Here is an 18,021-nt window from a genome sequence, read left to right on the forward strand (position 1 = left end):
GATCTGTATTTACATACACTGTATGACTCTCCAGTGTTTTATATTCCTAGTGCAAAATTACTGGAGGGGCTTAAAAGGTTTTCCATGAACACAGTACTGCTAATTCTGGAGGGAATATTGGAGCATCTGTAATACTCAGATGATTGTTGCTTAAATGTCTGCACAATTCAATGATTTATAGCTACCGGTTTTACATATTTTTTTCCCAGACAGCAGTCAAAGCGAAACTGAACTGATGCTGTAGCTTTCTTACTTACAGAGAGTCAACACTTCTTGGCTTGGATATGCTGCAAGTCAGAGCACACAATCAATCGAATTCTTCCTACACTGAGACATCACAGAGACCCTATGGAACACATCTGAAGGTTTGTCCTCAAAAGTCTAAAAACCCCAAATCCATTTTCCAATAGGGATTGGGGAACACACCTTTATCCCTTGCCAGCCACTGAATGAAATAAACCATCCAAACAGGCATTTCAAGTAATGAAATTCACCTTGGAGAGAGAATTTCTGAACACACTTCAGTTAATGAATATTGAGTGGTTAGGTTAGGTTAGGTTAGGTTAGGTTAGGTTAGGTTAGGTTAGGTTAGGTTAGGTTAGGTTAGGTTAGGTTAGGTTAGGTTAGGTTACTTTATTGGTCTCCACCAGGGATAAATTTGTCTCGGAGATAGGGAAAAAGTTGCAGCACATGAATGACATACAATAAAAACAACATGCAGTACAAACGTACATCAGGTTAAAAGACAGTGATGGAATAGACACAGACTGACACTGGATGATCCTACACATATACTGCCATAAGTATACATCCATACCACCTCCCAACCCTCCATCATAGCATTCACATAAGCATTCGCATTGCATCACATCACCCTCACCACATCACCATGTCAACCTACCAAAACATTAATTCTGTTATAAATATAGAGTCAGTACACATCCCAGCACTCTATCACAAACATTCATTGATCCATTCACACTGTTTATGAGTGAAAGGAACAAAGGCGTGGATGGAGATAGACAAGCGGAAACTGGAAGGTTAAGGTTGAAAAAAGGTAGGAGGGAGGGAGGGATGGCAAAGGAAATGAAGAAAGAAAGATGAAGAGAAGACGTCAGAAATGGGAGCAAAGGGGAAGGGGATGGAAAGGGTGGTAAATAATAGGGAAGTCTGTGAAGGGAAGAGACATGCTGAGAGAGAAGGAGATGAATGGAGAGAAGACAGGAGAACGGATATATGTCGAAAGAAAAATAAAGAACAGAGAGGATTCGTCATTTACTTACTCACCTCCCCCTGCAGCCCATCAGACCTTGAGGGCTGCAGGATGAGGTCCTAATAGCTCACTATCACCTCCAGGCAAAGTGATGTGATCTACAGCAACTGTATGCAGGTGAATAAACAGTCCTTCCCAATAACAAGAGGAAGACCACACATGCTCCAGGGCCCGACCCGTCGCCCCGTTGCAGCAGAACAGTATGGGAATGTGTGTAAGCTACTGAAATATGAGGCCATAAAGCACATCTCCAACTCCAGGGGCCTCCAGAACACCTCAGTCCCTCCAGATGTGATCCTGATGTGTTAGAACAGACTGGAAGAAATATGAGGTTTATTTTAGCAATGTACTACAAGAAATTCCCCTCTATAGGAACGTTAAAGATTTAGTATGAACGTTAATTCTTGAATTGGGAAATAGAAGTTTGACAGCAACAAAAAAAACTCAACTCGTAGTCCATTTGCAGGCTTTTTCAGAACTTTCAACACCATCTCATGTGAGCATCTGACGAGAAATTCAGTAAGACATTTACAGTAAGGAGCTTTGGTCATGAGGGAGGCTCTGAGGTGTGGTTAAAAACTCTGAAAAAAAATATTACATTTTCCCGTAAGACTAAACGTTGTGTAATATAGAGAAATGTTATGTCGAGCAAAAAAAGAAGACCAGTTTGCACCAGTAGTGTAAGAGAAAATAATTTAGCCTACAAGACTGTGAAAAACTAGACTAAAGATCAAGCCATACCACAAAAATACTAATTGATCTTACAATAAAACTACAAAAAGACTTTTAAGGTAATTCTGCTCTTCTTAGCATGGGACCATCAGGAACTGCTTGCATCTGTTCTTTCTAAGTTCAAACTTTCCTGAAATTAAGTTTGGATTGGTTGTGGTTATGCTCAGACATTTATTACGACATGTAATTATTCGTCACAAAAATGACCCAATAAATTCTGCAAAACCAATAATAACGATGTGATATGCTGCAGTAAGTGTATTGTGTCATTTCTGTATCTGTGAATATCTGCGTAATTGCATCTCCACCCAGTTAATTTAGCTACATTCTTCATTACTGCAGCTAATTACCCGCTGTACATTTAAATATACTCTAGTTTTCCTCAAGCACTCTTATCTCTCCCCTTCTTTTAGTGTCACACAGTTCATATCTGCCTGTTATTTTAGCGCAGCAGTTAGCGATTGCTTTCCTCTCTCGCTCTCCTGCTCCCTCTGACTCGGTGTGTCTTATGTTAAACTATTCCCCTGCCTCTTTTAGGGATAATGGTATATGTAATACATGTAGTATATTTACTGTGTTGAAGGCTCAGTGAGTTAAAAGTGCAGCTCTGCACCATGGAAACTCAGTCATTTGCTACTGTAGTTAGCGAGCTCTCAGTAACCGATGCATGTGTAAATCAAATCATGATCTGCTACGCCTACACAGTCTTGAGAAATGGACTAAACAGCCAAATGAGCTGGGGGTTTTTTAAAACTACACTTTCTAATAGTTATGAACATTTATTTTCACTCAGATTTTTGTGGATGCTTAATGATACATTCAACTTTGATATCATATATACATTTTTATTATTTCAAGATAAAATTTCCAGATGCTTTGATACATTTTTTGGATATTGATTTGACAACCGTGTAAACCACTTTTCGGACTTTTTCTCGTCAGCTCTCACTGAAAAGCTTCAATGAAAGTATCAATGAAAATATACAGTGTGTGTAATATTGTTTTTTCCGTTTATCTTACGCCTCCTAATGCACTCTAATTCTGCTGGTGGTTGCCCTGTTTTTCAAATAACATGTTGTTTACTTCATCTGTCAACTGGATAACCCTTTACCCGCATCAGGCTTGTGTGTTTTGAGAACATAGTGAAAGAATGGTGCATATACCACAAATGCCATGCCTTCTCCAGCAGGAATAACAATGGAAGGTGGATTTAAGGGCAGGGTTAAAGGCAACAAGCAGGGGAAATGCCATGCTATAAATACGTTAGAAGTGCTGTGTCTGAGTCTGTGAACGGTTGGTGTTGACTGACTGAGGCGGTTCTGGATTTAAGACACTGCAAAAGGGTGTAGACACTAAGCAGAGGAATGAAATGATTGCTGCTTATCCTGGGTCAGTGGCTATGCACCATGCACACAGACCCATACACCTCATGGAGTTTAAGTTGATTTACTGCCCAGGTATATTTTCCTCTCGTATACATATATATATACTGTTCACCAAACTCAATGCAGTGTTTCCTGCAGAAAAGTACAGCCAAATGTTTTCTAATCTCTCCAGAGTTATGGTACATTACACATGTTATGGCTGTGGCAGACTAACCCTCTGCTGAACTACACAGAAACTCAACATAGGTGAGGCTGGAGTCAGAAGGGGGCCCAAATTCTCTTAAGTACTCCCACATGTGGTGTATTTAACTCTGTTTGTGTGTGTGTGTGTGTGTGTGTGTGTGTGTGTGTGTGTGTGTGTGTGTGTGTGTGTGTGTGTGTGTGTGTGTGTGTGTGTGTGTGTGTGTGTCAGCGCGCCAACTTCTGTTCATGTGTGCATTTGTACATTTTACTGTGCAATTAATTTGTAGGAATTTAGCCGACCCACATGGATGTATGCATGACCTGATTCCTGCATTTGACTGTGTATGTGCCTGTGCCTGTGTGAGCCACAGATCGTGCTCGGGGACTAAACAGAGCAAAACAGCCGTCAGCGGAGATTAGCAGTCTCAAAACCAGTGGCCTCAGAACTGTCTGGTCTAGTTTCCCTCTGAAAAATGTAACTTTTCTCAGTCACACTGTTGACTTTAGACGTAGATCAACTGGTGACATGTTAAAACGATGTTGCTATGACACCAGATCCCTTGAGCCCTATATGAAAATGAGCTTGTAAAAAAAAAAAAAAAAAAACTGTTGCAAGTGACGCACCCAGACGTCACATTATTTTTATTTTGTCTGTATTTAGTATGACTCATTTGCTTTTTCATTCCAGGTGTTCTTGCAGAGTGAAAGAATACAGTACCATATAGTCTTTAACTTTGCAAAGGAACACATTTTAATTTGCCTCCACTTTAAAGGATTAGGCTGTCAAATTATTAACTCATGTATCCAAACATCATGCATCAAAACCTTATGTATCATATTCCTCGTGTGCTTAAAATCACATTGAGCCACATTACTGCGATGGATGACATGTTCCTTTAACCCCCGAAGTCAATGGTTGCAATAGTTTATCTCGAAAAGACTAATAACAGCAGTCACGTTGAGTCTCCCGTAGAGTTGTTTAATGTAAAGCAGACTCCACAGCTCATTCCATTTACAGTCCTTTGCTCGCTACTTGACTTCTTGACTTTGTACTAATTTTATTTACAATGTAGTCAGAGCCGTTTCTAAACAAATTACCATCACCGTAATCTCCACGAAGAAGGAACTTGTCACCCAGTGTAGCGGTGTGGCTTACTAACATGCTTTTAATACCATATATTTGGCTTTGGATACATGCTTGTAAGTAGGATGAGTTCTTTGTATGTTTGGCACTGTACATGAGATTTGTTGACAATTAGGAAAACTATAGAAAAGTGCCAGTTTAACTCAATGGTAACCTTTAGAAATAAATGGAACATTGCCAAGCACTTGGCATCCATGCATAGTAGTATGTTTTTGAGGTCCTGGCATGTGTGCAGTGCAGCTACCCCACATAAATAATGAATGAGCTGCGTGGACGTCAAGATCAAGCCACGAAAGTCTCATCGCACTTGTTATTACTGCCCACACCATTGTGATAACAACTGACCCTTAAACATCTCTAAAAATCTGATCTAATTGAGAGTTTCTCTGAGAAAAGTGAGAACACTAACAGAGTTATGTATGCAAAAGTATCTCACCTTCCCTCCTTCCCACCATCAGTATTATATTGCTCGGCTTTAGGAGCTGGCCTGGCATTTTAATGCTCACTCTTTATTGCTTTTCCTCCTGTTAGCCTGTCTTTCTGCCCAAATGTGTGTGTGTGTGTGTGTGTGTGTGTGTGTGTGTGTGTGTGTGTGTGTGTGTGTGTGTGTGTGTGTGTGTGTGTGTGTGTATGTGTGTGTGTGTGTGTGTGTGTGTGTGTGTGTGTGTGTGTGTGTGTGTGTGTGTGTGTGTGTGTGTGTGTGTGTGTGTGTGTATCTCTCTGTAACTCCAGATATCATAGCAAAGGTCTAGCAGAACGCAAACCCGTTGCCATGGAACCAGCTGGACAACAAGTGTACACACTGGTGAAGATTAAGACGTGCAGGCTGGACCTGGCAACGGACAGGAAAAGGGCTCTGGTGTGGCTAATGATGCCGTATTAGAGTGCCAGGACATTCCTTACCACTTTTCCATGAAACTAAAGAGGGATTTCAAGAAGAATTAAAAGAGACAGAAAGTAGGAGAGAGACAGGAGAGGCATGGAAAGAGTGGTGGTGATATACAGTACAATATGCCTGATGAATACAACTGGCAGCTGCTGTATTCAGAACATCTGGAGTTAGGGGCCTCATAGGATGACAGATGAGGGCTGGATGAGTTTGAATGTCTCTATAAAGTTAGAATAAATACAGTCTCCCTGGAGGATTCGTGTGACCAGACGATCTTGGGGTGAACTATTTGTCTATTACAGATTACTGAAATCTGCAACATAATCTACACACAGGTAATCCAGAGAAACGCACTGCCTGACAGAATGAACCACTTAGTATCTTATTTTCTGACAGCATATCTAACTGTACTAAATGTCATCTGTAAAAAGCCAAAGAACATCCACTATTTGAGCAGTGAAACTCAGAAAGTGGCTTAAAAGGTTATGTGTTAAACCCAAAAACCGCACTATTGGTACAGTTGTATTTTATTTAATCGTATTTATCTGAAGACAATTTGCATGGAAGTGGTACTCCTGCCTTTTTGAGCTATAAAAACAAATAAAGCTTTTGAAAGGCAGTGTGTAGTCTTATAATCATAGCTGGCAGCAATGAACCTGCAGAAGCGAAAACAACCATATTTTTCTTTGTGCAACAGATTGGCTCCAAATTAGGATATCATAATTTACAGTCATGCAAGCTATTCTTTCCAAATATTTTGCATACTTTGTCGCTCCACTTTCCTCTTCCAGCACACCACAAATTGTCTCAGTCACAAAAGGTCTACTCGAAAAATTCCAGGCCCTATAATTTTCTGCCCGATTTCAGGTGACCACACTCTTTCCTCTAGACAGCAGCGGCCAGCAGTAGCAGCAGCGGTTTTCCTGTGAGTACAATACACCAATCATGCAACACCCAGCCACTACTATCATTGTTCTAGCAGTCTGGCCAGTGGTCAGATAATGCAGGAGGGGGTCTGGTCAGTTGGAAAAATATTGGCCACGATAAAGCCAGATGGACCAACACACTCTCTCTTTTTTTTCACTCTTATCAGATTAGAAACATTCAACCTTTTCACCTTATGTGCCTCTAACAATGTCTCCTCTGTGTGCAGCTGAGGTTTCTGTCAGGAAAAATTCACCTCACCTAGCAGCTGCACTTAAAACAAAGAGCTTAGGCAGCAACTTGAGGTATAAGTTGAGCCATAATAGCAATGCATTTTAATGAGGCTGGACCACAGAGCCTGCCCTGGAAATAGATGCAGCGTAGTTCATTTCCTCTGCAGATTTTAAGGCCAGCGTGCGTGAAAATGGGCTGCTGTGAAGAAAATGTGCTGTTATGTAGAACACATTATGCCAGGATATATAGTGCTGAATGGATAGCCGTGGACCGCTTTTCCCACTCCCACTTAGAATTTAATCTTAGCTCACTGAAAGCACATTTAAGAGACGCTTCCTTTGCTAATCTATTATGGCTGAGGGGTGGTCTGCTCTGCTGCCTGAAAGAGATGTCTAAATGTTGCAAATTTGATGCAAGATATCAAGCTTTCAATTCCCTATCTGACTTCCATGGATTTCTTAATCTTGCATTAAAAGGAAAAAACCCATCATAGATCCTCTTTCTTTTTTAACAAGTGAAATTTCAACATCCATCTTAAAGATTTAAAGCACTTTGAGTGTGATCTTCACAGCAAGTGACAGAAAATAGCTTGAGAAAGCAGCCTTTACAAGGAAAAGACAAGCCCTGTTATCCGTGTCAACAAAGGCCAACACATTACAGACTGACACTGTTGGTATTGTGAATACAGCAGCTGATTATGTTGTAAGACCCCTGTTTTTTGCAATGTGGTAAACACTCTTTCTTCCCTCTGTTTCCCTCACTGACTCTAGCGACCAGAGGCAAATCCCAACAGGAAAGATGGGATTTTAAAGCGTGTGCACCAGGAAATAAGGTCCAGGTAAGTTTGGTTCTGTTATGACTTCTAAATATATTCTGCCAAACACTTCTTCTCTGTTTTGGTTTGGTTTTTACCTGTTTATAGCATTATAAACACTTGTTACCAAGAAAATATTACTTAATGTTGTTTTGGGCGGATGTAGTTGTGGTTGGAACAACTTAACTGCTTGGCCACATTTTTAGGGAGAGTACTATTCATCTGAGAAAAATCGTATTTCAGATTTGGACTTCATGATGAAATTCCAGCAAAAATATATAAATAATTAAAGACTCTAGTGTCTCACAATTGCGCTGGAGCAAAACTGAGCACCGAAGCCTGATTTCCTGAAATACCTAAATCATCCCAGTGTCAGGAGAGGTGGTGGGAGTGCTCTGTAAGGAAATTCCTCACAGCGAGAAAGCTGGCAGTCACTCTGTTTGGATAAGCACACTGGGATCTGGCAAAGAAAAAGTGAGGCAGTTGGCTCTAGAGTGAACTCCAACTTCATTAGATCAGATGAGTAAATGTGAAATTGATGCCTTTGACTAAATGAAAAAAAATCATTTCATCTTGAAGCAGTGTATTCAGCGGGCGATGGCTTCAGTATTCAGCCTTGACATCTGTAAATCTGTGTAGTTTGTGTTCGCCAGATAATATTTAATCATATTCCATCAGTGGCTTGTTCTGAGCCTCATTAGTTGCACTATATGCAACTGCAATATACTGGTTATACTGAATAAAGCCTACAATGGCTCTATTAGAGGAGGGATGTAATTTTCTTGTCATTTCCATGCTGCGTTGATGCACGCGCTACGAGGGAACATACAGAGCTTCAATCACACTCTATGTCATGCACAGTTTGTTTAAAAAGAAGAAATTTTGAGCCGGGTTTTCATGATCAAAGTCATCCACGAGGGCTGAGCAGCTCCTGAATTTCCACGGAGTGGCTGAAAATAAATGCATGTTCACAGTCACGGTAAATTTACAAACCGGTGAAGGAAAATGACCGCTTCGGTCGAGGAAAAGCTCATGGAATGAGGCGTTAAATTAAATCCATTTGGACGATTGACGTCACAGCCATGTATTTCAACTGCTTCTTAAAATGTTTGAAATATTTCTCACTGGGCTAAGATAATGAACATGTTGTTGATTGGTGGTGATATCAAACACATTTGGAACATGTTCACACTCTCAGAGCATCACTAGAGTCTAAATATATCTACCGCATTAACACTGCAATCTGAAGGATCTGGGTAAAACTTAATGTCAACCCTAATGGCTCCTAATACCCACTACAGTGTTGTGGTAAATATCAGCATACATGAAGCATTAGTAATTGCTGCATAAACAGACAATGAATGATTAACAGTATAACACAGTAATTATGTGTATAAGTGAAGTGTACATCATAATTACATATGTTACTGATGCATTTATTCAGTTGGAAATATTTCTTCTCTCTCTCTCTCTCCGTGTGATAAATGAGAAAACTCTATGAACTGATGAAGGCCACAGGATGCACATGAAAGCCTCAGTAGTGAAACTACTACTCCCACGAAACCAAATTGAACCTTTCCGCTCAACATGTCCTCTTATGTTTCGAAACACATATAAGACGAGTCTAAACTGTCATCTGAATTATTTGTAGCTATATAGAAACAATTATTTAATGCTTTATGATTTATGGTTAATGAGTTATGAATGCTTCATAGGAAAAGTTATGGTTGCTAGCAAATAGATTAAAGGAATAGTTTGGCATTTGGAGAAATATGAATAATCGTAGACTTGCTGAAATTTAGTTGAGAGGATTGACACCTCTCTCATGTCTGTAAGGTAAATATGAAGCATGGAGCCAGCAGCTAATTAGATTAGCTTAGTTTAGCTTAGCTTAGCTTAGCTTAGCAGAAAGACTAGAAACAGTCCATATACATCCATATATAAAAGAATGTATATAAGTGTAAAAACACAGTAAATAGCCAGTCCAAGAAGTACTTTGGTAAATTAATCCATGAAACCATTTGTTGTTTTTACACTTTGTTTTTTGTAAGTAGCCTATGAAACAGTTTACATATAACAAGTTAATTAATTCAGTTTTGAGCTGCTAGAAGGTGAATTTTGTTACCTTTGGACAGATAGCTGTTTCCTTATGTTTCCAGTTTCTAGGAGGTTGTTTCATATTAACCATATAAACATGTATGTTTTATTTTATCACACAGCATAAAATCCAGATGGTAGAAATAAAACAGATCGACAACAGACCTCCCCTCAACTGGATAAGACAAACAGTCAAACAAACAAACTAAAAAAAAAAACTATATAAATAATAAATGCCACATGATTTAGCAAAATACAGAAAATGAGAAAATACAAGACAAGAAAACACTCAGAAAGTAAAATATTATCATACAGCTACATTATAGTTACATACAATTTAAATCGTCATTTATATTTTAAATAGGAAATGGGGTGGGGTTGTGGTTGAAGTAGAGTGTTAACAGGATATCCACATTGCATGCATACTTTAACACATACCTTTATTTCTCCTTCTCTCGTTCACACACACACACACACACACACACACACACACACACACACACACACACACACACACACACACACACACACACACACACACATATAAACATAGTATGTATGGTTCCTCTATTGTCTGGCATTTTATACCACGTGGCCATGGTTCAGCTCCTTCTCCTTATCAGTGTTGGGTCATGGTGGTATTTCCTGCCTGTAACAAGAGCAGAAGGTGGCACAGGATGAGCGCTGCTTCCTGTGCTGACACACCCAACATGTACCCACTGGCCTCATCCACTCTGCTCTGCAGTCAGAGGCAGGGTTGCAGAGGTTTGCTAAGTTGCCCCCGATACATAGTGCGTGCTTTCAACTAAAAAATTCATACATCTGTTTGCCAGAAATCAAAAATAGCTGTGTGGTGCTGACTATTGGTTAGCTGAGGGCAGTTCATTACCAATTCATTCGATCTTTACTGGGTTAATGGGTCATTTAAAGATATTTGTGCTCATTCGATAATATGTGAGGAAGCGACAAGAAAATGAGGGGAGGGGTCTAGGTCCTGAAGTAGACCCATACCAGTGCTGGAGTGGAAATACTTTAGCTAAGGTTGCAGGCCATCTGGGTCTTTTATAAGATAAATATTATTTTTTTTAAAAGGGAGTCAGTAATTTCTGTTGACATTTGCTCAAGTGAATATCATTAAATTCCTCGTAGGGTAGAAAATCTCCTCAAACAGCATGTGAAATTTTAGATCACACCACATTAATAGTCCCAAAATGATTCAGACGCTGCTATAATCCTGAGGTTAAGAAATAAAGAAGTCGACTGAAACCGCAGTTTTCAGATAACCAGTAAAGCATTATGATCAATATGTAATCAAAACGCTTCATGCACATGCTTTCAGAGGAGGACAAATACCGGGGAAAATAATGTATCAGTCGAAGATGTTGTCAAATGTTGTTTTAATATCCACCAATTAAGTGATTGCGTCTTTGTGTCTCAACCTCTTAAGAGTCCCTGCGACTCCAGATGGGCCCCCTCTGGGTAGGGAGGGCTTTTTGTGTGACATTAATATACCATCCACTCGCATTTTTAATGTGGAAATCTTGTTGGGCTGGAATGTTGTTTCATCCCGATCTCGGCACAGCCTTTCCCATGGGAAGTACACAGAGGAATCTTTGGTCTCATCAGGGGGAATCTGCAGATGTTTGTAAATATGCACGCGGCTGCTGAGACCAGGGAGGACTTGCCTTCAAACACTCTGATGTTGAATGTTTATTAGAAGTGGGTTTCTTGGGAAACCATGATCACTGGGCTTGCTCGCTGAACATATTTGGAGTGCGGCCTGTTGCATGTCATTGAGAGCTGGCTTTTCTTTGCATACGCCCATCCCCTCCATCTCCAGGCGAGTCCCACAAGGGGCCGACTGTAAATCAGTGGATGCTGTTTGTATATTACAACCTTCAGGGGACCGCTGACATTTTCAGTTCCAGAGCTTGATTGCTTGATTTTGGAAACCGTTGGATTTAGAGGGAAGTGGTGGCTGCAGAAACTTAATCTTATTAGGCGGTTGAAAGTGATTTCCAAAGTCTAAAATGTATACTCCCATGAGCAAAGATGAACCTACAGTCACATGCACTTGTATAGTGACCACCACAGACAACTTGAGAAAAGATAAAGTTGTTGTTTTTTTTTTTATTTAGACTCATCAGTCAGGAAAATCACAAGTTTTTACTAATAACACTGACTCTGTACTATTCAAATGTCCCAGTAATCCATGTCAGTGTGACAGAGAACCAGTATGAACATTACCAGGACCCTGAAACCAAGACAGTTAAAAGGACTTCAGTCATCATTCATATCACTATTAACACCTGTTTTCTTACTGTGATATGTGAAAGTGTTAAGGAAGATGTATTCTGAGTCATGCTCTTTTTTTGGCCACCGCAACAAACTGTCAAACACAAAGTTGACATATTATCAACTTGCAAAGTTAGCATGAAAAAAACATGAGCAAATAGTGCTTCCTATCCAGCATGGTGATACATTTGCTTCAATTTAAAGTTGTGCTCCTGTCCATGTCCATGTTGTCCATGCTTCTGTCCATGTCCGTGCTTCTGTTAATGTTTAGCTCTCCACCAGCTGGCTCTTTAGCGGCTAAATGCTCCGAAACTATGTTCATAATTTAGTCACTAACTTTGCTGTTCAGAGTTGGGCAGGTAGTTCACTGACAGTTTATATTTGAGGTTTTTAGGTGACAACAGCTGCATGCTACTTCTGAAAGCTGTAGGAGTCAGCAAAAAGATGTTATCGCGCTTTGTAAAATTGAAACCGCTGAGTCAGGTGATAATTCTCCCTTCAAGTGACACCTTTCAGCCATTTGATTCACTTTGCAAATAAAACTTAGCATCAAAAGTAAATGCACTTATTGACCCAATCATTGTGTTAGTATATAAAACATAATACAAACATGTCAGCAGGATTTTAATGTTACAAGTAGAATTTCCTTCTACTGATTTATAAGCTATAGCATTATATAATCTTTTATTTAAAGCAGCATATTTTAACTTATTTTATGTTTTCTGTAAAAAACTACAAAATAACTTTTAAATGCGTTAATTGCGCTGTCAAATGAAAGTATAAAAAGCATAAAAATATACTATTTTTCTCAAATATAGTAAAGCAGAAGTATAAGGTAGCATGAAACTGAAATACTAAGTGTGCTTAATAAGTCCAGTGCTTGAATAAATATTGTTATTCTTACTTTCCACTTCTGATTATTATTATATGACTGTTGCAACACTGAACACATATGTAAACACACAGAAACTGTTATATATATAATAATAATTTATTAATAATAATAATAATAATGATAAAAATCTGTATTTATATAGCACTTTTCCTAACAAAGTTACACAGAATTTAAGAAGAATTTAAAAAGCTATTAAAAAGAAAAGACAAACAAACAGAGATCATAAATCAGATGGGAATAAAATGAGGTTACACAAAAATATAAACTGTCAAAAGTGGAATAATAAAACACAGCAACATATCAAACATTCAAAAAAAACGTTAAGATAAAAAAATGTTTTATGAAGAGATTTAAAAGACATTAAAGATGTTGCCTGTCTGATCTCGACAAGCAGACAGTTTCTGGGCTCTAACAGCAAAGGCCGCTAGCTGAGACCTAAGAATAACCATAGTTATTAATGCAGAGATCACATGCAGTGGACCTTTCTAGTATACATGAAATTCTTTGATATACATCCACTCCCTCACAACACAAGACGGTATGATTGCATCTGCGTGTAACTGTATCCTCGGCCACATTAGGGACCCATATTGAAACATTTTATTGGTGGCAGGGCAACTAAATCTTCCCCTCTTTGCTTAAGTCGTCTGTTCCCTGTAATCAAGGTTTGGTGATCATCTTCATCATCTTCTCTCTTCGCTCTCACCGCAGAAGTAGTTACAGGCTCGGGACCAATGGCAGGACAGGCTTCAGGCTGATTTAACCCTACACTGCACAGAGCATAGCATGATCCCCCTTGAAGCTATTAGATACTCTGGATGCATCCAATCTGTGGTAAAAAGCCACTGGTTAATGTGTGGCATTGTGCTATAAGGGAAGAGATGGTTTACGAACAATATCATAGGAGGAAGGAAGACGTGGGTGGGTTGTTGTTTTTCTTCTTCTTCTTGTTCTTCTGTTGCTAGCTTTTTTGTTTTCAATTTCCTTTCCTCTTGTTGCTTCTTTTTGGTCTTTTGAATTTTGCATGAGGGGTTTTTATTTCAAGTTAACAGCGTATGCAAATTAACAACACTGACTATAATATTTTTTTGTTTTGTTTAATCAGCACTGCAGAATACCTGTATAAGAATCTGTTTTTGTTGTTGTTTCGCTTGTGTGAGACTGTGAGAATAGGCAATCTGTAAGTATCCACAGTGTCTGATCTGACCTTACATAACATCTGTCACTTCTTCTCCACACATGAACCACACTGAGAAACAGGATGCCGCCTGTCACACTGAGCTGGGAGTCACACGCTGCAGCTTTTGCTCACATGTTTGCTTCCCCTTACAAAGGGTTCTCTTAACTAAAACAAGTTTTGACAGCATTTTGGACACCTATTGATGTTCTGTCAGAGAACAATAGCCCTAAAAGTGTTGTGATACCAAAGGTTGTAACCTTTGGAACTTTCTACTATAAGATAAACTTTCCCTTCCTTTACAGTGTCTGACTAATGCTGGGAGACAAAGCCTGCTCACAGCGGTATAAGACAGATTGTTGTTGTCAGAATGGGCCATTGCGACTTCCGTTTCACCAGTGGCACAGAGAAAATGGTGCCAATTCATTGTGTGGGGGTGTGTGTGTTATTGTGTACGATGCTGTATCTGTACCACCAAATATGTTGTTATTTGTGCCTGTGTGAGTGTGCACACTGATCTACATGCCAGCTGTGTTGAGTCAGATTTCCGCACTGTTTTACACTTAGAATTTGCCACAAAGCGTGTGCAAAGAACATAAAAGCAAGCGGTTGTGTTTACTGTAATATCTTTACCATACATGGCCTGGATTCCTGCTCGTGTCTGTGGGTTTTTTATTCAACTGTGTTTGCATGCTGTTTTAAGTCACGTTCCTCTGCACATGACTATTAAATGATAAAATAACTTGTAGGATAGTCAGTCCACCACTTTTGTTCAGACTGAAATATCTCATCAAAAGATAGATGGATTAACTTGAAATGTATGGTGCCCAGAGGGTGAATCTTACTCACTTTGGCAGTCCCCTAACGTCTCCCCTTGTGCCACAAGCAGGTCAAATTTGTTACTTATCCTGTAAAATATCTGGATTTGTACTGCACAGATTGACACACATTTTGGACAGACATTGGGAATCCCATTGATATTGGTGACCGATCTTATTTTTTCTGTAGTCTTATTGTGGAGGTCATTTATGGCTTTCAGTTAAAATTTCTTTTCTTGATTTATGACCAAATTCCAGCTAAACTAATGACAATCTCATCAGCCTTAGTTGTATGTGTTTAGATAGATGGATAGATAGATAGATAGATAGATAGATAGATAGATAGATAGATAAATAGATAGATAGATAGATAGATAGATAGATAGATAGATAGATAGATAGATAGATAGATAGATAGATAGATAGATAGATAGATAGATAGATAGATAGATAGATAGATAGATAGATAGATAGATAGATAGATAGATCAAAGTGTGAAGTGTTATCTGCAGGATGGAACAGGGAACAGACACATCCCTGAGGCACATTCACCTGACAGATTGACATTCAAAAGAAGCAGAAAAAAAGCTTACATGTACAATTCATATTCTGGCTGCGTAGGCAGGCCCTGTTATTATGTGCAACGTATCTGAAGAAGGCACTGATTTAAAATTACCTGATTGTTTTGTGCCACTATTCTCACAAGCAATTTGCAAGTTGTATTACATTTATCTCCGCTGCACAAATACACACGCCTGTGCTTGTGGGACTCAAGAGCAGTGTTTAAAGATGTTGTTCCTTTGGCTGTTATTTGTGTATTTCTTCCTGTAACAAAGTCTTGATTGAAAGGTTTACAAAGACAGGCGGCGTGAGCAAGCATGCTGGCAGCGGTGCAGTGATCCGGCCACTTGCTTGTTTTTACAGCCAGTGGACAAACAACTAGCAAATCAGTGAGTGAACCGTCTCTGTTGAGTACGCTCAGATAACGTAACTGTTCCAAGCACCTACAAGACAGTTATTTATAAATCAGTCACGTCCAACAAGCCCTGTAAAGGCAGACTTCTTTTGTTGATGAATGTGATCTGCTTTATGTGTGACATCCTCTCCAACTCTTGACAGTAAAGATTGCCTTGCGATGTTTAATCTTGATGTGCTGTACTGTATTAATGAAAGATTACACTTTCAACTTGTGCAATAGTGGCTCAAATCTAATGCCAATTGGCAATGAAAGAGAGCAATGGTAATTAGAGCGGGCAAGCAAATTAAAGGCATATTACCAGGCTGCCAAAACTGGATGATGAAACATACATCATGTGCTTTTAAGACTGAACTTCTTCAAAAGCAGAGAAGGTTTTGAAACTGTTAGCTCTCTGACACCTCCCGACTTCATGCTGCTACGATGTCAACAATGATTTTGTGGTAATAAAAAGATAAAGTGTACATATTTTAGTTTCCCTGGCCCCTTTGGTACTTCAAATTTCCATAAATAAAATAAAAAATACAATCTGCAATGCTATAAATATAAAATGAGAAAATCTGCTCCAGAATTGGGTTAAGTAAGTATTTTCATGTCTCATGTGACAATCTAAAGCTCTGAACTTGAGCTTAACCATCACCTGCTGTAGTGGGAGGCGTCCCTTGTGTAATGCGCTGCCATGGATAATTTTAGGCAGCAAGAACACAGTGTACAAACTACGAACTGAAAATGCTAAGTCTCATGTTGGAAAGCTGTAGCACCATGCATGAAAGACCATTTTCTTTGTCATCAGATCAGTTTTTAAACAAAATCTGAATTTATTCAAAACCAATTACAGCTGAACTTTCTCATAACTGTCAAGTGTCTTTTTAAATGCCATAAATTCACAGTTTCCATTAGCGATTCAGCATATTTCCAACTTTGCAATATTTGTACCATCTCAGCTAAGTGCTGAGTTATGATTCAATATTACTGTATGCCCTCTCATTTTGTGGCTTATCTCCAGTTGGCACACACTACGGGGGAGAGATGGTATAAGATGTGTAAGAAATGTGCATGTGGTATATGTATGTAATCCTGTGCGTGGGTGACACACTGCACTTGTGATATGACTTTATTCCTACAGAGACGCAGAGAAAGCTGCAAAGAGATTGACATATCAGAATAATGTGCAGAACACAGACTGTTTGCCATCGGTGTTATCTCAAGGCGTGCGTCCAGAGATTTGTCATCAGGTTGCTCTATTTGCCTTTCCACTCAACCAAAGCAGTTTACAGGAACGCCGAGCACCTGCTATTGAACATAATACCACTCAGGATGTTTGCCTGGCGCTTGTTTATCTGTGTTTGTGCAATGAGGTGGAGAAAAAAAACGTTCAAAGGAAGAGACATACTGAGAAACTTGTGCAGGGGGGAGAGCTAAAAGTAACAGCCACAAGAAGTAACACTAACAAAAAAAAATCATGTTTAAATAAGCTTTTCTTGGCACACTGGAGTGTTGTGTGCTTCCTGTTGAAATGAAGCAGACAAACTTTAAGTATAAAGGAGTTTGTTTGGGTGTTGTGGTCAGCGAGGAGGACGTCTATGTGACCCTCTGGGATCCCACATGTGCTGAGGTCAGCAGGGAATGACCGTTTTGGGCTCACAGCGCTGTCGGATCTCCACCTTGTGGCTTGGACCCCATCTTGCAGTGCTGAATGCCTGCCTGGCATACAAAACTTGAGCAAACACACATGCACACACCCAACCGACCACACCGACCCCTGAGCCACAAGTGAAATACGGTCAGTTGAATGGGCTAAAAGAAATCTCCCAAACATGTGGAAACACAGGTAGGTAAAATCTGTCTCCCACATTTGTATCCTCACACATAAAAAATGTTCTACACTAAAAACTGGCTCAACAAAAGCAATATGAGAGCAGTTAATAAAGCACAGTGAGCTGATGGCGTAAGGAGGAGTGGATGTCCTGTGTGGAGAGTTATAAGCTCCGAGGTCACGGGGTCAGCACTGAAACCTGACATCACGGCTCGAGTATGCAGAGCAAAAACACATGTCTGAAAAGCCCCGGCAATAGACGGGTAATTTATGGGTGTTATAGTGGACTTAACCTCTGTGTGTCTTCAATAAAAACCAACACTATGAGATATGGAGTGACTCTCACCACCTCTTATGTCATACTTGATT

Source organism: Scomber scombrus, chromosome 16 (assembly GCF_963691925.1).
Source record: "Scomber scombrus chromosome 16, fScoSco1.1, whole genome shotgun sequence".
Classification (NCBI taxonomy): domain Eukaryota; kingdom Metazoa; phylum Chordata; class Actinopteri; order Scombriformes; family Scombridae; genus Scomber; species Scomber scombrus.